This window comes from Coffea eugenioides, chromosome 2 (assembly GCF_003713205.1).
Source record: "Coffea eugenioides isolate CCC68of chromosome 2, Ceug_1.0, whole genome shotgun sequence".
In the NCBI taxonomy this organism is placed as follows: domain Eukaryota; kingdom Viridiplantae; phylum Streptophyta; class Magnoliopsida; order Gentianales; family Rubiaceae; genus Coffea; species Coffea eugenioides.
The window spans coordinates 30,705,058-30,731,225 of record NC_040036.1 but is presented as its reverse complement, the minus strand read 5'-3'; the positions used below and the strand labels follow the sequence as shown (position 1 = coordinate 30,731,225).

The 26,168-nt window shown below is 33.6% G+C and overlaps 1 non-coding gene and 1 pseudogene across 1 annotated transcript; both read right to left on the bottom strand.

Moving 5' to 3' along the window:
• Positions 1–4,035: 4,035 nt before the first annotated feature.
• LOC113762292 lies at positions 4,036–12,870 on the bottom strand (annotated as a pseudogene).
• Positions 12,871–18,002: 5,132 nt separating this feature from the next.
• LOC113764215 lies at positions 18,003–18,109 on the bottom strand. Its single transcript, XR_003467501.1, has one exon. It is a non-coding gene; the product is annotated as a small nucleolar RNA R71 (small nucleolar RNA).
• Positions 18,110–26,168: the final 8,059 nt, after the last annotated feature.

The window sequence follows — 26,168 nt, the reverse complement described above, 5'->3', positions numbered from 1 at the left end:
CCAGCAGTTATGTGTTTACCATAACGACCGCAAAGCAAACAAATGTGTAGACATGCTAGTGGACTGGGGAAGAAGCAGCAATGAAGACTCCACCTTTTTTTAATCCTATCCTGATTTTGTCCTTCCCTTACTTTTGCAAGACTTAAAAGGGTGTCATCAGCACACGGATGACTGTACTTTAACTATTACTCTATAGACTTTGACTTTGTTTTAATACATCTTTATTTTACCAAAAAAAAAACTTTCTCGTATGTCGTGCTTCACCACTTACACATACCGTCTCATACTATATATCACTCAAACTAAACTATGTAGAAGCATGATATATTTTGACAGTTCTCGAAAGAAAGGAGTCTGAATTTCCAGAATTCCCGATGTCTTGTTGCTACCAAGTAGCTAGGAATCCAATTTCCCAAGTGGAAAAAAAAAAGAAAAAAGAAAAGGGTATGATCCGGCAGTTGCAATGAAGAAGCCCCAACCTTGACATCTTCTTTTAAGGTCTCAGATTGCTTGAAGACGCTAATCAGTATTGTTGAAACTAAGGTATAAAAAATCGATGAAAGCGATTGAAACTTGAGGGTTTGAGGCAATAGGCTTATGAGTGTGGGTGTTGCAGTAAGCATAGCAAGAAGGGATGGAGTCGCGGCCTGGTGATTCTGCCAATAGTTTAATGCTTGACAAATTTTTTGATGGTTGAACAGAATTATTATAGCATTGTATATTATGGATATAGTATAGTTCAAGTAGTTATTTTTTCATGTAATATGATTTGGAATTCAACTTGTGTTTATTTTAATTGAGAATTTTATGACTGTAAAATTTATTAACTTAGAATTTTGTACTTCATTGAAACTAAAAAAGAAAATTAATCATGCTACATAGTACTAAGATGTCATTTGCACTCTATTTGCTTTCCATGTTAAGATCTCATTCTTGTATTCTACTGTTTATATAGTTTTAAATACAAAAAATTTGCTTTTTATGCTATCTAAAAGAATTTGTAGTGGAACTTGATGAGTTTAAATGCTTTAGCTATAGCATCATTTTGATTGCATTGTATTAATTCATTTACTCATAATTGTATGCTGTACAATGATAAATAATGTTTCTTGATTTGATTGAAGCAATTGTTATCCATAGTTCAAACGAGTCAATTAAGTAGAGTTGCTATATTGGATACTCATACAAGTAAACATTGGAAAATATCATTAAGCAGTTTCTACCTATAGTTTGCAATTCGAATTCATATGAGAAATTTCTTCTGATTTTAGTTACCATTTTCTACGATTTCAAATTTAGAAAATATTATTTGCACCAATTTTTTATAATCAAGATAGTTTCAATTCAGATCTTTAACAATTATGCAGATTTGAACTTATTTATGAGATTATAAAGAAATGCCACTAGCAAAAACACCAAATCTGAATAGTTTCTACAAAACTTTGAAAAAGATCACTTAAGTTTCTTATCTATCTATCATTTTTGGGCATTATTATCTCTGTAAGAAACATGTGATTAAGTCGTATTATGCCCACCAAATTATATAAATAGTTAGTCTAAAATAAAATTATTTTAGATTACATTGGACGCAAAGTGATTGATGGATAAACTTGACTTGATAATTCAGGTTGAGCTTAAGTCGAGGGAGAAATCAGAAGCATTGCTTAAGGGATCTTTCACGAACATATATAGATTCGAGAGATGAGGGGACCAATTGATACTTTAAAATGTTTTATCATCTTGGATAAGTTTTAGAAGACACCTTTGGATAATTTTCAATTGCACTTTAAACATTCTTACATTTTCAAACTATCCTTATCTTTGCGATTGAAATTCAAACATAACCTTTGATCACAACGGATTCTTACATAGTATAACAATAAGGATGTTTCATTGCACATTATTTTATTGACTCACTATGTAACTTATGATTTTTCTATTAAAATCACATGATAAAATCATCATACTTCAGTTCCTATACTACAAAATATTAAACAATAATTAATAATTATCTTGAATCACAAGCATCAAATTCCCGCGTGTCGCGCGGGCTGTCCCTCCCTAGTAGTTTAAAATGAAAAGACCCTTATGGCTTGTTTATTCCAAATTATGTTTGATACGTGATTTTTAGTAATTACTGAGTTTTGGTCCAGTGACCACCAAAAAGGGATTAAGTCCCTCTTTGAATGGACTATAGGTCAGGGGTTCGAATTCCACCTGGCACCTGTAGTGAAAAAAATTCAAAGAAGATGCCAAAAAAGCACTGTTCCCCTAAAATGTAAAATTTGGAACATGGACAGTTGTTATACTAGTAAACATCCCTAAAAGCATATCTTTAGCCAAAATCCGTACTGAATTTTTGTACATGATTCGGATTACAATTTCTAGGGGTGTGAATCGGCATCCCTAAAAGCATACCTTTAGCCAAAATCCATACTAAATTTTTGTATATGATTCGGATTACAATTTCTAGGGGTGTGAATAAGAATCGAAATCAGTAATTCAGAACTTTGAAATTGGAATTTTTCAAATTTTTGGCATCAGAATTTCCTACCGAATTCGATTTCGAATTCACCAACCCCGAATTTGAATTCATTCTGAATTCAATTCGGAATTCAATAAATTTCAATTTCACCGAATTGAGGAATATAAAATTTATTATTATTATATAAATGTTATATTAAATATAAATTTGAAATCGAAATAGGAATTCCTAATCACCAAATTCAGAAATATAAAAATTATTATTATAATGTAAATGTTATATATATATATATATATATATATGAAAAACGAATTTGAAATCGAAATAAGAATTCCGAATTCCGATTTGAAAAATCTCATTACTGAATTCGAACCAAATTTGCATAATTCGAAATCGGAATAGCCGATTTCAGTTCCGAATTCTGATTTACCAATTTTGAAAATTCCAAATTCAATTCAAATTTGGTCGGTAAATCGGAATTTTTCGATTTTGCACACTCCTAACAATTTCGATTCTAAGGATTGAACCAAACTTCTAGTTTGTAAGTACCTTCAGGCGTCGGAAACAAAGCCAAAACTTCTTAAGAAATGCTTTCGGACAAGAATGAAAAGACTGCAAATTTACGGAAAGTGAAAGTGATGGCTAGTGATGGATCATGAGCTTGCTGCTTTTGCCAACAATATCAAATATCAGAAATATGCTACTAACCACTCTGCTGATATCAAATTCCACATCACACTAAGAATATGCCAAGTACTTGTTCGGGTGTGTGCTTGACTGGACACTATTAAAAAAGGTCAATCATTAGACAAATTAGATGAAAGATTTGTATACACCCTGAACCGACATTTTGTTATTAGTTTCTTGAAATTTGATTGTATCACTTTTAATGGAGAATCAATCATTGCGTCACTTAACTTGTAGATGAATTTTGTTTTTTAATTTTAATTACAACCTCACAAAGGGGGAAATACCATGGAAAGGTTGAAAATCGAACCACAGAAATTAGGGTTAAATTTGTGGCTGAGTCTGAATACTCTATGAAGGAAATATATACGTGTCAGCATATTAAATGTTTCAACCACCGGGATTTGTTGTATGTTTGGTAGTCAGAAGTATATTATAACTGTATGAAACTAAAATTGGATTTATCCCTCTTCGATCTTGCACTAGTCAGATGTTAATGAAATTTGCTTTTCATCAAAAAAAAAAAAAAAGAAGTCGGATGTTTATAAACATCCAGTTTCGAATATGAGGTTACTATTTTTGCTTACTCAACTTCAGGCAACAATCTATTGGTTGTCTAATCAGACCAAATGGAAATCACAATGGATCACAATGAAGACTAAGACAAAGTCACAAAACGACTTCAACTAATACGTATAGGAAAGAAAACGAAGTTTTAAATTATTTTCAATATCAAAAATGAGAAACGCAAGTAGACATATAGTTGGCCTTTCACAACTTCCCATTGAAATGTATTTTGCATTGCCCAATAATCCAAAAATACACATGACTTATTAATAATTTCATAACGTAACAACTCCAATTTACTTGAGGAGGAATCGGTTCAACCAAAGTGCTGAAAGCTTGGGATACCTTTTCAGGTTATTCTTATAATCCACAAAATTAAGGCCAAACCTCATGCCATAACCTGAGCCCCATTCAAATGTGTCCAAAAATGTCCAGGCAAAGAATCCTTTAACGTCAACACCCTTGCTGCAAAAATTTAGTAGAGCAATCTTGAGTATAATTTAATACATACTTCTTCTTCAATATATATATATTTTTTCATATATCATATGCCAATTTAGGAAAACATTTTTTGTACATTACTAGATTGTCATAATATAAAAAAGAAAACTTGGCATTTCATTGAAATCTTAACATGGAGGAGATATTGTATTAAATTTTATTAACTTCTAATCACTTGGAAAGTACATTTTGATAAATTTTATTAAATTTGGCACTTGAAAGTAATAAGTGAACTCACTTAATGGCTCCAAGAACGGCCTTGAAATGACCACGGTAGAAATCTACCCTATGAGTATCATTGACTCCTATGGCAACAGTGTCAATATTGACTTCCGCGAATCCTGAAATATTGCAAAGGAAGTTGAGTGATTCAAGTAAAGAATTGTTTTTAAAATTGTTTTTTTTTGCTAGTAAGGAAAGAATAGAATTTAAAAAATAAGAAGAAGATGGGGGAATTTGAACTAAGACGTCTAAGTTCTCGGATCTCAACCCGATTCGAGTAAAGAAATTACTTCAACATATCATAAGACAAACTTGTATGCATTTCCTACTAGTTATGTTTCTCACCATTTTTTGTAACGTAGATTGTTGGACTCTGGTAATTTTCCTTTACATATAGAAGAAGCTCCGTAAGCCCTTTGGGATAGACGTACAATATACCAGCCCCAGTCTACAAATTATGCATTTAAAAGTAAATTAGTTGAAGTAGAATGAATAGTTGCAACGAGCCAATAAATTTCAAAAATATATTAATCGAATTGCACGTTACTTTAATAGTACTAGGAATTTGTAAAATTAATTAAACGTACCGGGGCCCCAATGAGTTTTCCATTTCTTTCCTCTATCAAGCAAGAAATATATAACAGATCACGTAGGTAAAATCTGATATTGAACTTAAGACTTTCGTGAGGGAAGGGCAAGAATTTGTTGGTTTTGTTCGGAAATACCTGTGATATTAACGTGAACATCTGTTGAATTGGTGACATTAACAGTATTTGCCACGGGGTGATCAATGGCATAATTTGAAGTGTAGTAGTTTATTCCCAAAAAATCTAGGTCCCTTTAATAAATGCTGATTGTTTGGGAGTGAATTTTGGTAATCGACCTCCCACGAATTCGCGCATAACTTTTGGATAGTCACCATAAGTTAATGGATCAAGAAACCTGCCAATTTCATGGATTGCTGTTTAGGTTTAAACTCTTTCAACACTTGAGAGGTTCATCTCAAGAACTATTCTATTCCCAAAAAATCTAGGTCCCTTTAATAAATGCTGATTGTTTGGGAGTGAATTTTGGTAATCGACCTCCCACGAATTCGCGCATAACTTTTGGATAGTCACCATAAGTTAATGGATCAAGAAACCTGCCAATTTCATGGATTGCTGTTTAGGTTTAAACTCTTTCAACACTTGAGAGGTTCATCTCAAGAACTATTCTATTTTATTTAAAAATAGATAGAAATATTTAATATGAAAAGGAAATTTAGCACCTAAATTTTCACTCATCATCCTAGGTAGAAGTCTAGACCTCGTTTGGCTGCAACTGCATCAGCTCTCGAGCTGAAGTATGGTATCCACCAATTTGTTACAAGCACTATGCCCACTTGCCCCTTTTGAGATGCTTCATAACATAAAAACTCATATAAGATTTTTGTTTTTTTTGCCCAAACTTACTTTCCATTGTTTACACAAATCAGTGTTGGCTCAGAATTACAAAATTCCAGAATACATCAAAGAAACACAGTATAACCTTTACAAGGAAATTAACGTAGTGGAGAGGGTGGGCTGCAAAAGTGCAAAACTTGAAAGGGAAATTGGCTAAATGAAAGAAAATTTTGGTCTCAAAATATATGGGAATAATTTTACAACGCCAATATTATAAGATTGTGGATTAAGTTTTTCAACTTTAAATGCATGATACATGACCGTGATTCAAATATGAAATTCTTCTTTTTACACATAAATCATACATCTAAATCTATTAGTGTAAAATTATCATTTATTGTTGGATAAATTACATTTTACTCCCTTGCGATTTGGTACTTCATCACATAGCCCTCCTATGGTTTAAAAATCTATATATAACCCCCCTATGGACTAAAGTGTCATAGTTAGTTTTTCCATTAAAACTAATAGTCAATATTAATAAGTTAAAGTCACACTAAGAAATTGACAAAGTTACCTTTCATTACTTCTTTTCCTCCAAACGTTAAAAGAAGAAATTGATATAAAAAATACATAAATAAGAAATAGAAAATACCATTAAAGATTTGGTTTCAACCTATAATGATATTTGTAGTAAAAAAAAAAGGTTTGGTATTTTTTTCTTATTTATTTTTTGTATTTTCTTTCCATCTTTTTTTTCTTATTTACTTATTTTTTATTTCCCTTCCATCTCTTTTGTATTTGGAGAACACCAAGATTTGTAGGCCAAAGTATAGGGTTTCAAAATCATCTCTTATCTTTCCAAAAAAATGGAGAGAGATAGAAAGAAAAGGAAAAAAAAAGAAAAAAAGTAGTGAAATAGTAAATTTGTTAATTTATTAGTTTGACTTTGACTTTTTACTATTAGCTATTAGTTTTAACGGAAAAACTAATGGTGATACTTTATTCCAAACTATGATGAGATAATATTTAGGTCCTTAAACCTATGTTTTAGAACTCAAACCAGACAATGTCTCGATCAAGTTCAGGGATTGAGGTCAATAGGTTCGACCGAAATCAAACTTGTTTAAGAACAGGATAACATCATCATGATGTCATAAATATGTATTAAATATATAAATGCTAAATGCTATAAAAAAGTACATACACTTTGGTATTTTCCTTTTTTCTTACACATTTCCCACATATCCTACACACAAAACAAAACCAACTTTGAAAAATTAAGCACATATAACCCAACCAATAACCTCACAAACTATGAATAACACAAAGCTTAATAAAATTCAAAAGCATTAAAGTCCGACTCCAATTTGTTATTTTCAAATTCTAAGTCTATAACTAAATGTATGAGACATATTTGAAATGGACATCAAAATTGATGATGCAAATGACATTAGAAAAAGTTTTAGGAACTTTGATAATAATTTAAAAAGCAGTAGGGGAAAAATGAAATGTTCAAAAACTTAAGGTAGCTATCTCTAGTTTCGCACTCTATGGCCTACATATGCTATCAATATAGTTCACGTTTCTAGAACTTCCGTTCCTATTCCCTCTCTTTCACACTTTCGTCTTCTGGCTTTCCTTGTGTCTTTTAATCTTTTTTTTTTTTTTATCAATTTTGTCTTGTAGTTCTGGGTCTTCATCTTTGATTCTCTTTTCTATATTTTTCAAATAAAAACATGAAAACTTATTAATTTCTTTCTCTTCTATCCATCTACGTTTCTTTTTTTCTTCTCTTATTTTGCTTCTTGATCTTATATCTGTAAAATTTCCTTCTTGATCTTAGATTTGTATTACTTGTTTAGATCTATCAATGGCAACAAGTTCACTGCTATAGATTTGCTTGAAAAACAGGAAAAGAAAGGCTGATTCTTCTTCTTCTTCTTCTTCTTTTTTGGGAAAAAAAGTTGCAGAACTTTAGGAAACCAAGAATCAGGTTTTCAAAATCCTGATATTTCCGGTTCAACCCGGTTGTTGACCAGATTTGACTGAATCTTTTGCCAGCTGATTTTCTAGCTAAGCTTGAACCAGATGCCTCACCGGTTCCCAGTTCAATCGGTTGAACTAACTGGTCCGATTCGAATTTGAAAACTTAGTCTTAGATCACAAGGGAGTCATGTGATAAAGTATCAAATTATGCGGGAAGGGATAGAAGTGGTAATTTACCCTTTACTGTCAAGTGTATGAACCATTAATCCTAATAAGGCTAGCAAGGTTAGAGTCAATACCTTGTATTTCTCCCGATAAAGTTTAGATACGGTTGCATGACAAAGGATAATGTGGTGGGCAACCAAATAAGGCTCAGTCGACGAGTCGCCAGCCTCGCATTTGCCCATAAAGGCAGAACATCTTCCAGGGGATGCTGCCTATTGCAGTAGTAGAGTCATAACCACCAGTTGCAAATGTCCATGGCTCGTTGAATGTGCACCAATACTTCACTTTGTCACCAAATTCTTTGAAACAAAGCTCTGCATAATCCGGAAAATCATCCCTGGCGAAAAGATTAGAGGAACTAAACAAATGAATTTGCCCTCCAAGAATTAATATAACCATTTGTAATGTAGCAGTGCATAGCTGTATTTCTGAGCTTTAGGAATCAGGACCCGGCGTAACAATTATGAAAAAAATACATGTCAATAAGTTATGCCAACAAAACTACTTTTAGTTGTCACTGATGTTAAGTAAAAAAAATTTCATCAGGATATATGTAAATATTTCATTTCTTTTGCAGGCGATGTAAAGAATGAAACAAATTTAAGAAAATTGAAGGGAGCAATGAATAAGATAAAGGAAGTTTCGAAAAATGCCTGACGAATCCAAAATTTTTCATTTGTTTATCCATTTATCGACCGATGCCAAAGAAAATGGTTTGTTTTTTTCTTCATTGCTACAAACCATGTAATATTGAATGTTTTTGTGACTCATTCATCACTTACACAACACTGACATTAAGAAAGCCACCATATTCATCTTCTAAGCCTTGAGGAGGATCCCAGTGATGTAGTGTCACAAATGGGGTGTTTGGCCTGTTGTTTGACGCCAAAATAGATTGTTAATCAAAGTAACTGCAAATTTTACACCCAATGTGGAAGTTAATCAACATGGGCTGGTCCTACTTTTGGGGATGTTCTGTTAAATAGGCCAACTGATTTGGGTTTTGATTGAGCCCAAGAAGAGGTCCAATAAACCCATCTGGCAGACTAGTAAGCCCATGGTTGCTACTTTCACTATCTAAAGTGATATTTTAACGAAAATACGGGACTGTGGTTAAGAGATATTTTTTCGAAAGTAACATTTAATGAGTAGATAATATTGTAATTAAGGAAAATAATCTAAATTAGTATTAAAAGTTTCTTAATTAAATAAAAATATTTTCTTAAAGGTCCTTGCAACCTTATACACTATAAAATTAAATCATAGAAACTGAAGATTTAAGAAGTAACCGAAATTATTTGGGTTGACTTAGCCTTATTGACAGCTACTATCATATTTATTGTTTTTTAAGGTGTTGTAAAAAGCCAAGATTAGTCTTATTTTAGTTTTACTATATATGGCAATCTATGTAAGAAATAATGGAGACAAAAGGATAGATATCTCAATAATTTGATGGAGACTCTAAACCATTTGCGACAAGTTCATTGATGAGATTGTTGTAGAAGGCCACCCCTAGCTTGTTCGCTCCTCTACTTAGCTTCCCATCTGGAAACAGAAAGTGGACAACCAAGTTAATGTCAACAGGTATTTCTCATAAAATATCAATATGTATCAACGTATGTATCAACGTATAAACATAGATAGGGTATTCTCTCTCTCTCTCTCTCTCTCTCTCTCTGCGTGCGCGCACATATACATATACATATATATTTGTGTGTGTGTGTAGTATAGTATTTCTTTTCCCTTCTTTAGCACGAGCAAATTTGGATTGCCAAATTATTTCTTGTGAAATTGCCAAAGATGTGGTATATGTTTGTTTGCCTAAAGAAAAATATGTTTTTTAAGGACTCGATCGAGCTCGAGCTCGAGCTGTGATTCTCCGACTCGATCGAGCTCGAGCTCGAGCTCGAGTATAATTATATTATAGCCGAGTCGAGCTCGAGTATAGCGGTACTCAAGCTCGACTCGGCTCGAATACACCTCTATGGCAGACTAGTAAGCCCATGGTGGCTACTTTCACTATCTAAAGTGATATTTTAACGAAAATACAGGACTGTGGTTAAGAGATATTTTTTCGAAAGTAACATTTAATGAGTAGATAATATTGTAATTAAGGAAAATAATCTAAATTAGTATTAAAAGTTTCTTAATTAAATATAAATATTTTCTTAAAGGTCCTTGCAACCTTATACACTATAAAATTAAATCATAGAAACTGAAGATTTAAGAAGTAGCCGAAATTATTTGGGTTGACTTAGCCTTATTGACAGCTACTATCATATTTATTGTTTTTTAAGGTGTTGTAAAAAGCCAAGATTAGTCTTATTTTAGTTTTACTATATATGGCAATCTATGTAAGAAATAATGGAGACAAAAGGATAGATATCTCAATAATTTGATGGAGACTCTTAACCATTTGCGACAAGTTCATTGATGAGATTGTTGTAGAAGGCCACCCCTAGCTTGTTCGCTCCTCTACTTAGCTTCCCATCTGGAAACAGAAAGTGGACAACCAAGTTAATGTCAACGGGTATTTCTCATAAAATATCAACATGTATCAACGTATAAACATAGATAGGGTATTCTCTCTCTCTGCGTGTGCGCACATATACATATACATATATATATTTGTGTGTGTTTGTGTAGTATAGTATTTCTTTTCCCTTCTTTAGCACGAGCAAATCTGGATTGCCAAATTATTTCTTGTGAAATTGCCAAAGATGTGGTATATGTTTGTTTGCCTAAAGAAAAATATGCACTATCCGTATTTAGATTGTTAGGTTCCAATTCAAGAACGTTTTCTTTCTATTATACGAACGGTGAGATTTGTTCAATTCACTCAAATGATAAAAACTAATTCTGCAAATATAATTTTAGTGAAGACAAAAATGCGACACATTATATAGTTCCCTTGAAAAATTGGCACGGATTTTAGTGATCCTGTAGCTTCTTCTTGTTCTTTACCACAACGTGATGGTTAACCAAGTAAATTGTCTTTTTTTTTTTTTTCTTTTTTAAGTGTGAGTGAAAGTGTTTGAAATTGGGATCTCTCACATATACTCCATTCTCCCATATCATTCAACCAATCCCTCCCTCAAGTAAATTGTCTTAACACGTTATTCAAAAAAAAATTTCAACATTAGATAGTAAATAGCACTTGTCAAAAATGTTAAACGACTTTGAGGATATAGGGCCCACACAAAAAGAAAAGAAAAGAAAATAGAAAATCGAATTCTCGACTTTGAAGTGCTTGGTTATGGAAAGGAATAATAGAAGGTGATATATGGGGACAAATTTAAAATTCTCAATGGCTACTGACACATAGGTTAAGCATTGCATATGGGATCAAGTCATCGAGTGAATGAGGACTACCATTTTTATCCTCCAACCGCATTGGCAGAATTGAAAGAGAAATTGAATTTAAATGTTCTTAGTTTGAGATGAAAGCATATGTCTTACAAGGCAAAACTCTTGACCATGAGATGGAAAATCTAAAACCGTTCAATCCTTCATACTCATTAGGTGTACATCCACCTGCAAGAAGTAACTGTAATATCTTTATCTGAGGTGAAAAATAAGCATAAAACTAATTGAGCTCGTTTGAATAAAAGTATCTTTGGGTTTGGCTCCGAAAAAGGAAAAAAGCTGCAAAAAAAATTTTCAAATTTGTTTTATTAAACAGACAAGTTTAAACATTTGAATGTTTGGCTCGATTAAACTACTTAACAGTACAACGATTTTCTCTAATTGAATTAAAGAATACATCAAATCAAACCTTGTAACGATGATAAAAATCATCTGCTACATCTCCATTGCTGTGATCTAATATAAACTCTGCAGTAAGAATTAAAGAACCATGTCATTGAAAGCTTGAAAATTTAGTCATTCATGTCATTAAGTGCTTGAAAATTTTGTCATTCTTTTTAATCCATTTTTCCAAATTAAAAAAAAATGGTGTTGAACAAGTTAATTAATTGCAAAAGCTAAAACTTTTTAGCGGTTTAAAATCACAAATTTATCTGCAATGTATTCCTCAGGGCTGATGTTTCTGTCAAAGTTTAGTTGCAAAACTGTTACAGGGTTACAAGTGACAATGTCAAATAAAAATCAAAACATCCGAAAGGGTGATATAGACCTGGGTGTTTGTGGGCGAAGACATTCCATACATTTGGCCCCTTTCCGTCTTCGAATGCTGCCTCTTCATACTACAAACAGCACAAAAGCATGACCACTAAATAAAGACAAAGAGAACTCGATTGTGGCACAGATGAAGCTATAAATCACACGTGAAGCGTTTCACCAATTAAACTGTATTCTATTATATACGGATTTGCTTGTCTAACTTACTACTATTTTGCAGACTATCGAGGGTAGAATCGAAAATTTATTGGGATGGTGAAAATAAACATTGTCAAATAATTGTTGCTTCCCAAATTTACATAAGTTATTGGTGGCATTAATTTTTGCACCGGGATTGCTGAAATAATGTGGAAAGGCCACCCAATTAGAGCTTAGAAATCTCTCAAGTATTAAATTTCTGAAAAAATAGGACAACTTTGAGTGTGAGTGTGGATGATAAAATGTATGTACCATTAGAAAAAATTTGCTTTCTAAAACAATCCACAGAAAACTGTGTTTTACCTGATAGGCAGCAGAAGCAGCACCAAATATGAAATCAGGTGGGAAAAGAGTGCGGTTGAATGGCATAGATATATTAGAAGTTGGTGCCTGGGCAACACCAAGCTCACTGAAGATTAACAAATTGACCAAGATTAATAAGACTCCTAACAAAAGAGATCCTTCGACTGCCATGGTTCTCATTATAATCAAGATTCGTTTGGCCAATCCTTTAAATAGAGTGCCGAGCAAGAAGATAACGAGCATGTAACGTGTACGTTTTTCGCATTCCATCGGATAAGATTTTTATTGATATTGTAGGCCTTATATGTCGGGCTATTTAATCAATATGTGCCCAGTTGAGATCATTTCCATGCACAGAAATAATTTGGCTCTTCTTCAGTTACCTTGTTACAATCACTTCTTGGTTCATGAAGTGATGCTGAAAGCATGCTAAACATTGCTTTTAGTAAGATATACATTGCTTCATTTCTCGAGTGAAGGTCATATTTTGCACTCTTGTGGGTTATTTCTTCGGGAAATGTGTTTTGGTATTTGTTCCTCAATGTTTTGAATTATGTCAATGCATTCCCTTCACATGAAGAGGTAAAAGTCATGAATGTATTAGATGCCCAAGATAATAATTGGCTTAACTTCTAGAATGTAACTAATTTAATGGCACGGAGACACAACCGTCCCGATTGTTTATCGTCTAAAATGTCACAACAAGGTATTAAAGTATAAATTTTAAATGTAAGATTTAAACAACACCTACGTAATTCTGACACAACAAATTTAAAATTTTCATGACTTGTCAAATTAATGTGATTAAGAAAAAACTTACTTTTTACGACCAATGTTTTAAAAATCGGACCGTTAATTGAACCGGTGAAGTGAAAGGGTCGAGGTTCAACCGGTCGGACCGGTTCAACCTCGGTTCAATGAATTTTTTTAAAAATAATTTATATAAATATATATATGTACAAAATAAGACATGTAATGGACTAATTTAATATTTTATATGATGAAAAATTTACTATTTTTTAATAACTTGGATTTTTAAAAATAAATTTTTTAAATTATAAGTTAAAACAAATAAATTTCATTTCAATTTCAATTATATCTAAATCCAACCCCAAAATATCACAATATTTTGAAATTATACAAAATTCATGTCTCTGAGAATTTAGATATTATGACTTTAAATTTAAATTTACGTTTTGGGATTTAGAGATTGCAATTTAAAAAAGAAAATTTGGAGTTCAAAGGAAATCAAGAAAATCGAAAATAAAAATGTAAACTTGATAAGAAACAAAAAAATAAGATAAAAGTGAGTGGTTGTGGCATTAAATAATTTGAGTTAAAAAAAATTCTTTTTTAACTTTTTTCAATTTAATGGACAAAAACAAAATTAAAAGATGGAAGAAAACATCAATAAATTAAAAATAAAGAGGTTTGATTAAAAAGGGAGTGACAAAAGAAAAGAGGATAGAGAGAGAGAGAGTTGAAAATTAAAAAGAAAGAGCCATGAGGGGATGAGATTTTGTAAGAAAAATGGAAAAAAGAAATATGAGTGTTTGCTTTATATAAATAAGTTATCAAAAAAAACTAATAAGATGTGATGGTGCAACGGTTAATACATTGGTCTTTTATTACAAAGGTCTTGGGTTCGAATCTTGATTGCTGCATTTTGCAAAACTTAAAAAAAAAAAAAAAAAAAAAAAAGAGGGAAAAGCTGAAAACCGGAAAACCGCCGGTTCAATCCGGTTCGGCGGTTTTCACGGTTCAACCGGTCTTTGACCGGTTTTCTAGCAAAGTCAACAATGTCATTGAACCGGACCGGTGCCATGGCCGGTTCGCGGTTCAACCGGTCGAACCGGCCGGTCCAGTCCGATTTTCAAAACATTGTTTACGACATGAAATTGGTGGATATAGCAATGAGTTAGTTTTGAATCATACAATGTATCATTTTAAGTCACAAATAATATAAATAACATTCATTTTCAAGTTAAAATTGATTTTGTGACTTGTAAATGACGATCACGATTTATGTAGTCACAATTGATCTTTCAAATCACAAGATCATTTGTGACTATATAAACAGTGACTCTCATCTACAACTCAAAAATTAATTGTGATTCATGAATGAATGTCGATCTTTCAAATCACCAGATGAATTATGACTATATAAATATTAACTCTCATTTTCAAATCAAAAATCAATTGTGACTCATAAATGAATGTCGCTTCCATTAGTTGTGAGTTAAAAATCATACTTTTTGTGACTATCATCAGTTTCACATAATAAGAAGTAAACTTTTTCTGACTTGTGACTATTTGATAAGTCATGAAAAGTATAAATTTCTTGTAGTGGTGTATGCGTCAACATCAGAAGTAGCATTTCAAGTGAAACTAGAGTTGATATATGATGTCACAAACGAACAAAAACTTGTTAAGAACGTGACAAGACAAATATTAAAATGCAGATAGCCAAATCTTGCACAAAAACGTAAATCAAAAGAAAATGTTTTCGATCGAATTTGATTGTTTTGTCGGTAGGGAAGGATGTGTCGCACATCACTTCATTTTCTGCTATTTTGGCGCATGACTTTTATCGTACAGTGAATAGGGTGTGATTAATTTTGGGTCATGGTAGCTTGTGACCGCAGTTGGTGGTTGGTAGAACTAGAGATATGTGATATATCAAAATTTCTCAACTTAAATGAGATAGGAACTACAAATATCAGGGACCAATACATTTTTCCCATCAATACTACAACAATTTATTAATTAACAAAAGGAAAAAGATGGAAATAAAAAGCTACGACAGCATTAATGAGTCAAATCTTCATAAATAATTACCTCATTAATAGCAATTAATGTAACTGTATAAAAAAAAAACCCTTGCTTTCTTTCTAGGGCTTTCTTCAGTTAGTCTTGTAGCAGCCAAAATTAAAAGGGTCAAGTATTTGTGAAGCTGATAAGTGAATATTTAACGTACATTTTGTACAAGTTTGGTATGATCTTTTGTTATGTTTTGAGAAGATTAAAGCCATATTTGAACTCTTTTTGGTGCAAATTACTTAAGTGTCGTTTGAGTAATCAAAACTTGTTAAATGAGTGGATTAATGCTTTAATCTTGATATTTTGAAGGATATTGATATGTGAACTTCATGTACGAGATAAAGAAAAAGCAAGGATCATTTGAAGGATAAAGTACAAAAGAAACTAGGAGCAAAAATGAAGAAAAAAAGGAAGGAATTGAAAATTTGGAAATTGATAAAAGGGATCCAAGCTCGGATCCGTGTGCAACAAGAGGATCCGAGCCCTCGTCTGTACTTCTGGATTAGTGGATCCGAGGTTAGTCGATCCGAGCTCGGATTCATGTGAAAAAGGTCTCGAATCGTACTAAAGCCCTCGGATCCAGGGCTCGGATCTGCCTCTCTCTTCTGCAAGTGGCACAACCAGTTTTCTTACTTTTTCACACTACTTTTCAGCTATCTTTGGTAAGAGAATTCGGTAGCACATGCTTTTGAAGCAAAAAGAAAGATAATATGATTTATTGTCAAGTCAAAATAATATTTCTTTTGACTTTCTTAAAAATTTTGAGATTTTTGGAATCATGAGGGGAGAAAAAGAGAACTTTCCATCAGCTTTTATGCAGAACAAAAGGGAGAAGTCAAGAGAAGACGTAACTAGCATTCTTGCTGGTTGACATTTTTCTCTCTATCTAGAAAAACTTGCAAGGAGCACTTGAAAACTTCATCTTGTAATCATCTAGTGCAAGTCATAGCAGAAATTGGAGGGTTTCACCATTAACTTGGCTAAGCTTTTCTTTATCCTTCTTGTATTTGTAACTTGTCATGTTTTCCATCAATGAAGTTATTAATTTGATTGTTATATCATCCATGAATAGCTAAATATCTATATTTAGGGAGTAGATGAAACTTATAGCCAAGTGATATGAATTAAATGTGATTTACACTTGTGGTATCTTGTAGTAACTTGTCTACTTGTGTATGGTTGATTACTTATTGTTGTTTGATCACCAATAGCAGGTTTATAGTTCTATTACTCATTGAGAAATGGTAAAAACAATAGAATAACATAAGTAGAGCTTGAGTTGTAAGTTCATGAAAATAGAAATACATTCAAGTGGTTGAAATCTGCATTTCATGCATGAACAAGAACAGAGTTAGTTATTTGCCAAGAGATTAGGAAAAGCTAAACTATTCTAAACCATTATTATCATGAGAATGAGATTTTGGTATTTTTGGAAATGACTCCCTAGTTAAACAAGAGTAGTAACAAGAGTTAAATTTATTCATTTGGATCTTTTGTGTCATAAGTGAAATCTACATCCCTAGATTCAAGTTTTTAGTGAAATTTCTCCATTTGTATCTTGTATTTATTAAATCAGATTTGTAGGCAGTAGCTCTACAATTTTCTTGCTCAATTTTATTGTAAGTCTAAATAATAGAGGAAATAAGGACCTAGTACTTGTAGACATTGCTCCTCATGGGATCGACCCGATACATGCCCTAAACTACTAATTTGACCTGTATACTTGCAGTCAAACGGGTGTAAATCGGATCTTAACTTATACGTATATTAAAAATCCGTCAAGTTTTTGGCGCCGTTGTCAGGGTGCGACAATATTAGAGACTAATAATCTCTATTAATTTAGACAACTTTATTTTTATTAGTTAAGCTGCTTATAGTTATTTTTGCATTTTAATCAGTTTTTGACAATTGAAGTTGCATAATTTTTCTTATTTTTGTTATAGTGTATGCACCAGACATCTCGGAAAGTTGCACATTTCGATTCAAAAATTGAGAGAACACTATATAGACAAAGGAGGCATACATCACAGCAAGAAGAACAAGAAATTTGGCAACCGATAGAGGAAATCTTAATAGAACTACCATTTGAAGAAGAAATGGCAGAAAATGAAGCAAATTGGCGAGCTCTACGAGATTTTGCTCTACCGGGAACACAAGAGTCTCAAACAAGCATAGTAAGGTCTACGGTAAATGCTAACAATTTTGAGATTAAACCATCACTTATCCAAATGGTTCAACAATCTCAATTTGGAGATAATACAGTAGAAGATCCTAACTCACACTTAGCTACATTTTTGGAAATATGTGATACAATTAAAATGAATGGAGTTAGTGATGATGCTATAAGGCTAAAATTGTTCCCATTTTCATTGAGAGATAAGGCTAAAATTTGGCTACATTCTCATGCTCCTAACACTTTCACCACATGGGATGATTTATCAAGAACATTCTTGAATAAGTATTTTTCACCGGGCAAGACTGCTAAGTTTAGAATGGATATCACTAGTTTTAGCCAATTAGAGGGTGAATCATTATATGAGGCATGTGAAAGATTTAGAGATTTGTTACGGAAATATCCACATCATGGACTGCCCGATTGGTTAATCATACAAACCTTCTATAATGGTTTATCTTTTTCTACTAAAACTATGATTGATGCAGCTGTAGGTGGAGTTTTAATGAGTAAATCACCCCAAGAAACTCAGAATTTGATAGAAGAAATGGCAGCAAATAACTACCAATGGGCCAATGAGAGAGGTAATACAAGATGTCACGCAGGTATGATAGAAATGGACACTCTCAATATGCTGAGAACTCAAATGAATAATGTGATGAAGTTGCTAAGTAGACAAGGTGTAGTTAGTTCAATTTCATCTAATGCACATGTAGCTTGTTGCTCTATATGTGAAGGGGAATATGATACTAATGAATGTGTTGATTTTGAGCAGGTACAATTAGTCAACAATTACAATCGTAATACTCAAAATAACCCTTACTCGAACACTTACAATCCAGGGTGGAGAAATCATCCAAATTTTGGATGGAAAGATCAAAGTAATCAACCAAGGTCAACTAATTCACCAGGATTTCAACTGAGGCAACCACAAGCTGAAACAAAACCTGGTTGGGACATTGCGGTGGTAAAACTCGCAAAGGTTACTTCGGACAGATTTGAGCGAGTAGAAAGAAAATTGGACCAACTTACTATAATGTACAGGAATGTAGAGATCTAAATTGGCCAAATTGCTAGTTCCTTGAACAATCGAAATCAAGCAGAATTACCTAGCAAAACGGAGGTTAATCCTAAGGAGCATATCAAGGCTATTACTCTTCGTAGTGGTAAACAATTAGAAGATCTTCCAGTGGTGAAAGTTGAGAAAGATGAAATGAAAAACAAGGAGAAAAGCAGGAGGAACCAAGAGGCAAATAGGAGAAAAATAGCCGGAGAGTCCAAGAGAAAATCAACCATTATTTCCGCTACCATTCCGACACCTCCTGCGGTTCCATTTTCACAAAAGACTCAAGCATAATAAATTTGCTAAAGATTTTGAAAAATTTGTTAAAATTTTCAAACAATTGCACATTAACATTTCTTTTGCCAATGCTATTTTGCAGATTCCTTCATATGCGAAATTTTTCAAGGAAATCATGACTCCAAAGAAGAAATTAGAAGACTGCGAAACAATAGCATTAACCGAGGAGTCCAGTGCCATCATACAAAATAAGCTACCACCGAAATTGAAAGATTCGGAGAGTTTCTCTATACCTTGCACCATAGGTAACATTAACTTTTCTAAAGCATTGTGTGATCTTGGTGCTAGTGTATCATTAATTCCTTTAACAGTGGCTAGACAATTAGGTTTGCATGAATTTAAACGCACTAGTATTATTTTGCAACTAACGGATAGATCTATTAGATATCCATTGGGAGTGTTAGAGAATGTATTGATAAAAGTTCAAAAATTTATCATTCCAATGGATTTTGTGGTGTTAGATATGGAAGAAGGTATATCTATGCCAATTATTCTAGGTAGACCATTTCTACCTACTGCAGGTACTATTATTGATGTCAAAAATAGCAAACTTAAATTTCAAGTAAGTGAAGAAGAGGTAGAATTTAATTTGAATGAAATGGAAAAATACTCTTCTTTCACCGATCATGCTTATTCTATTGGCACCATTGATAAACTAACCCAAGAGATGAGCCAAGTCAATTTTGATTTCGATTCTCTTGAGCATTGTTTAATGAATTTAGGTAAACAAGAAGGTGATTGTGAAGAGATTGAAGAATTGTCCAAATTTTGGATTTTCAAGCACCATATAGAAGGGGTAATGTTTATGAAAGTCTTGGCCAAGGTAAAGGACTTCCACAGCCTTCGAAAGTTGAACCTCCAAAATTAGAGGTCAAACCTCTCCCAACTCACTTAAGGTATGAATTTCTTGGAGAAAATAGCACTTTACCTATAATTGTTAGTGCTGACCTTGATGATGAGCAGTGTGCAAAGTTGTTAAGAGTTCTAAGAAGGCACAAGAAGGCAATCGGATGGACAATTTCAAACATTAAAGGCATAAGTCCTTCTATATGCATGCATCGCATTTTATTGGAGGACAATTGCAAACCAGTGGTGGAAACACAAAGAAGATTCAATCCAAACATGAAAAAGGTGGTAAGAAATAAAATTCTTAAGTGAATTGATGCAGGTGTAGTCTTTCCTATCTCCGATAGCGTTTGGATTAGTCCAATTCATGTTGTACCAAAGAAAGGTGGAATAACTACAATTGTGGATAAAAATGATGAAATGATTCCATCTAGACTTGTGGTTGGGTGGAGAGTGTGTATTGATTATCGTAAACTAAATACGATAACAAGAAAAGATCATTTTTCTTTACCATTTCTTGATCAATTATTGAAGCGAATAGCCGGATATAAATTTTACTGTTTTCTTGATGGTTTTTCAAGATATAATCAAATAGCTATAGCTCCGGACGATCAAGAGAAGACCACATTCACATGTTCCTATGGCACTTTTGCCTTTAGAAGGATGCCATTTGGTTTATGCAACGCTCCTGCGATTTTTTAAAGTTGCATGATGGCTATATTTTTTGATTATATTGAGAAAATTATGAAGATATTTATGGATGATTTTTCTGTGTATGGTTCATCTTTTGACCATTGTCTTCATAATTTGGATTTGATTTTGCAAAGATGTGAGGAGACAAATCTTGTACTAAATTGGGAGAAATGCCATTTTATGGTAAAAGAAGAAATTGTTTTAGGACACAAGATTTTCTCTAAAAAAATTGAGGTGGATAAAGCAAAAATTGAAGTCATATAGCAATTTTCACATCCGATCAATATCAAGGGGATAAGGAGTTTTTTAGGACATGCCGAGTTTTATAGACGCTTTATTAAGGATTTTTCTAAAATAGTAAAGCCTGTGTGATTTATTATGTAAAGACACCCCTTTTCAATTTAATGATAATTGTTTGGTTGCTTTTGAAAGGTTGAAGAAGGAATTGATTTCTGCTCCAATTATAATTTCGCCCGATTGGTCACTACCATTTGAATTGATGTGCGATGCAAGTGATTATACGGTTGGAGCAGTTTTGGGACAAAAGAAAGAAGGAAGGTTGCATGTCATTTATTATGCTAGCAAATTGCTAAATGAGACACAACTCAATTATGCAACAACGAAAAAGAAGTTATTGACGGTGATATTTGCTTTAGATAAATTTAAATCCTATTTAGTAGGATCTAAAGTTATCATATATACGGACCATTCGGCTCTTAAATACTTGCTACATAAGAAAGATGCAAAATCTAGACTAATTCGGTGGATTCTTTTGTTGCAGGAATTTGATGTAGAAATAAAAGACAAAAAGAAAACGGAAAATCTCGTGGCGGATCATCTATCACGATTGAAATATATTCCAGTCAAGAATCAAGTTCCTATCCAAGAGAATTTTCCAGATGAGTTTGTCCTAATAATTATCAATTCTCCATGGTATGCAGATATTGCTAATTATTTGGTAAGTGGAGAGATTTCAAAGGGATTTAATTATCATCAAAAGAAGAAATTTTTGCATGATGTTAAAAGTTACTTTTGGGAGGAACCATTGCTATATAGACATTGTGTCGATGGTATGGTGCGCAGATATATTCCCGAAGATGAGGTACATAATGTTTTATATCATTGTCACAAACTTGAAACATGTGGTCATTTCAGCACTTCAAAAACTGTGACAAAGGTATGACAATCAGGGTTTTATTGGCCAACTATGTATAAAGATATTAGGGAATATGTTAAAAGTTGTGATGCATGCCAAAGAATTGGAAATATATCTCGTAAAAATGAAATGCCCCTAACTACTTTCTTAGAAGTTGAGTTATTTGATGTGTGGGGTATTGATTTTATGGGATCATTCCCTAATTCTTTTAATAATAAGTACATCTTAGTAGCAGTAGATTATGTTTCTAAATGGGTAGAGGCAATCGCTTTACTTACTAATGATTCTAAAGTTGTATTCCAGTTCCTTAAAAAGAATATTTTTTGCAGATTTGGCATACCTAAGGCTATAGTAAGTGATGAAGGAAAAGAACATTTTTTTGCAGATTTGGCATACCTAAGCAGCTTGATTCTTTATTATTTAAATATGGCTGTAGACACAAGACATCACTTCCGTACCATCCTCAAGCCAACGGACAAGCGTAGTTAGCTAATCGAGAGATAAATCTCATCCTGGAGAAAACCGTGAATAAATCACGTAAAGATTGGGTTACAAAGTTAGATGATGCACTATGGGCTTATCGAACGGCATTTAAGACACCCTTAGAGATGTCGCCGTATCGTTTAGTCTATGAAAATCTTGTCACCTACCTGTAGAGATTGAACATAAAGCTTATTGGGCTATTAAAGCAATTAACATGAATTTTAATCTTGCAGGTGGAAGGAGGCTACTTGAATTAAGTAAATTGGAGGAACACCGGCTACATTCTTATGAAAATGTCAAAATTTATAAAGAGAAGATCAAAATTTGGCATGATAAGCATATTATTTCTAAACAATTTCAGGTAGGGCAAAAAGTGCTTTTATTCAACTCACGCCTAAGATTGTTTCCAGGAAAATTGAAGTCGAGGTGGTCGAGACCATTTGAAATTACTCAAGTATTTCCTTATGGAGCCGTTGAAGTGGCAAATTCAAGAAATGAAAGATTCAAGGTCAATGGACAACGATTAAAATCCTACTTAGTGGGTGAAACCGTTCCCAAGGGACTTATATGTCACTTGGGTGACTCTTCTTCAATTTGAGAATCCAACTTTTAAGTCGAGCCAACGACTATAAACAAAAGCGCTTGTTGGGAGGCAATCCAACAATTTCTTTAGTTTAATGTGTTTTAATATGCTTTGTATGAGTTGGAGTGAATTTTAATGTTTTAATAGTTTGTAGGGGGGCTACCGGATGATGAACGTCTATCTTGGAGGTGCACTTGACCAACAATTGTAAAAAGGGAGTTTTTTCTATTAGATTCTGTGTTAAGTGTCTAAATTTTCAGTTCATATATCCAATATTGCATGTTCATTGTATTCAAGTGAGTTCCGGTGATAACATGTTTGTATATGCTCATTGACTCATTTCGTGTGCATTTCATGCCTAAAAGTGCAATTTTAGTGTTAAAGTGCCAAAATGATCAAAGAACCTCACCCATCGATTTGCAATTTAAATGTGTTTGATATGTTTTGAGAGGTTGGATTTAGTGTTTAGGATATATTACACTTGCGTGGAGGGTTAGAATTGATAAAAAGTTCTTCCAAGGTGCAGTTTGGAATTGGCCGGAAAAAGGAAGAAAAATTGAAAAAATTGCAGTTTCTGCAATTATTGCAGAAAAGAACAGATCCGAGCTCGGATCCACTTGGATCCGAGGGCTTGTCTGTTCTTCTGAAGAACCGGATCCAAGCCCATCGGATCTGAGGGCTGTTGGAACCGATCCGAGCTCAGATCGGTTCGCGAATATAGCAGAACCGAGACTTTGATTCTGCATTTTTCCAGCTTTTTCCTATTTCTCTTCACCGAACCCTAGCCTCCTTTATCCAATCTCCCATTTTAACCACCAAACTTCCAATTTTTCACTATAAAAACATCTCCCTACCTCTTGTGATCATTAACCCTCAACAAATTCGCATCAAAACATCATTCGAAAGGGATTTTAATCATCTTCAAGAGACTTTGATCCAACAAATTTGGGTTGTTTTCTTCCTCATTTTGGCATCCTTACCCCCCATTAGCATCACTCTACATATTTGTAGTAAGAATTTTCATCTTTCTTTGAAATTATACATTTCCTCATTATTAATTTTTTCTATTTTTCTATATATTTGGAAAATACATATATGTTGAAAATTCGTGGTATAATTGTGCTACATTGTGCTATTACATGTCATTGGAACTAATTCTATGCTTAGTATTGAGGAATTCGTGAATATGGTGACATCTTTTGTATAATTTTTCTCAATTATTAGGTTAAGGCACATTGTACATTTTACCTAAAATTCCTTGCTTCTTTGGATCAGTTTGACTTGTTTTTAAGAAATGGAGATTACTTTTGTACCAATTAGAGGACAACATATGATTATTTGCATAAATTCGTATGAATTCTTTGGGTAAAAATGCTAAATGGTTGAATTTGAGCATGATATTAGCATGAGTATTGAAATGTTACTTTTAGGTGGTTTCCCAAGCTTGAATGTGTACCCAACAACTTTGCAAATCTATTGTATTTCTAGTTTTTATCTTTTTTTTGCTTAGTGTTTAAAATTTCAAGAAATGGAGTGGTGAGTGGATTTTTCAAGCCATGTGATACGATTTTGGATTGAAATGGACTTAATACATGTGCAATTTAGTTTGTGAATTGGTTAAGTACGATATGGTCTTGAATTTGTTGATGGTTGGCAGGGAGTTTCTTCCTTTTTCAAGGGGAAATTCTGCCGAAATTTTCTCAAATTACTTTCCAACATTTTTACAGTGTATTTTCAAGGGGTAAAGATTGCTTCTAATGTCCATTGATCTTCTTTTTCATATAGGGACCATGGTTCGCACACGAAGGGCTTTTGTTCGAACGAATTCGCTTTCTTCAAGTGAAAAGCGCACTCCTTCAATACCTGAGGAATCACCAGTGGAGGAATCTCCTTCTCTTGAGTCGCCGCCATATTCACGACGTAAGAGGGCATCTACTAGCCATGAGGAGTCAACTCCGGACTATGATACCACGCGATTCACCTTGCTAAAAAATCAACAGTGGTATGAGGCAGGCTTAGCCAAGGAGATCATTATCGAAAAACACTTGACACCAGAGGTAGATGATCATTATAAGGTCTCCATAGCATTTGGTCGACTCGGATGGGCCAATATTCTGAAGTTGCCTCGGCATTACTATCCTAACTTGTTCCGAAAATTTTATGCTAATGTGGAGGACAAGCAGAGCCACAGTGGCCATCACCCGAGAGAAAATCGCCCGATTTGTCAAACTCAAGGAGGATGGAGAAGATGTTAAATTGACCAAGGAGTTTAAGGCACGTGATCCATGGCATGTGGGAGAAGCCGTATCACGTCTTAAGGGTCAATACCGTGAACGAGGAAGTTCGAAAAAGCTCCTCGTTTATGCCGATTCATTTGAGCTTAGGTATCACCTTATTTTCTATCTCTTTGCTTTTAATGTGGTACCTAAGAGGAGTGGCACAAGAGAAGTACGAAATAGCGACCTATACTTTTTGGATAAGATGATGAATGGAATAGGTCGGCAGTTGACAGGAATTCCTCTCAGCAGCATCATTATTAGCTATATGCGTACCACAGCTTGCATGAGGGCCAGCGAAACCTGTTTTGGATTTCCTCGTCTTCTGTCCCTTCTTTTTGAGAAGCTCAAGGTTTCTCTTGGAGCCGAGCGAGCCATTGTCACTAAGGCTGCCGATGAAGTCAATGTCTCGTTACTCAAGTCCTTGGGAATTCCAACGGACTTTGGCGCTTCTTTGGTTTGCGACACTAGTGAAGCTTCTACCTCCGCTCAACCTCCACCTCATCCTACACCACGACCGGAAGCTCAAGAAACGGAGGCACATCCGACTCCACTTCCTCCCATTCTACCTCCACCCCCTCCCTCTAGATCTCGGTAGCAAGAAGTTCTCAATACCATCTGCTGCATGGAGACCAGAGTCATGGATAGGGATGTGCAAAATCGAAAAATTTTGATTTACCGACCGAATTCGAATTGAATCGGTAAATCGGAAATTGGAATCGAATTCGGATTTTCCGAATTCATGTATTTCGAATTTGATTCAAATTCTGTAATTGAGTTTTTCAAATCGGAATTTTCGATTTCAAATTCACAATTCGAAATCGGAATTCGAATTCCGATTTCGATTTCAAATTCGTTTTTAATATATATATTTTTTATACATGTAATATAAAATTTATAAAATTTAAAATTTTCCGAATTCGGTGAAATCAGAATTTACCGAATTCTGAATTGAATTCGTTACGAATTCGAATTCGAAATTGGTGAATTCGAAATCGAATTTGGTCGAATTATCAGATACCAAAATTTTGAAAAATTTCGAATTCAAACTTCTGAATTACCGATTTCGAATTCGATAC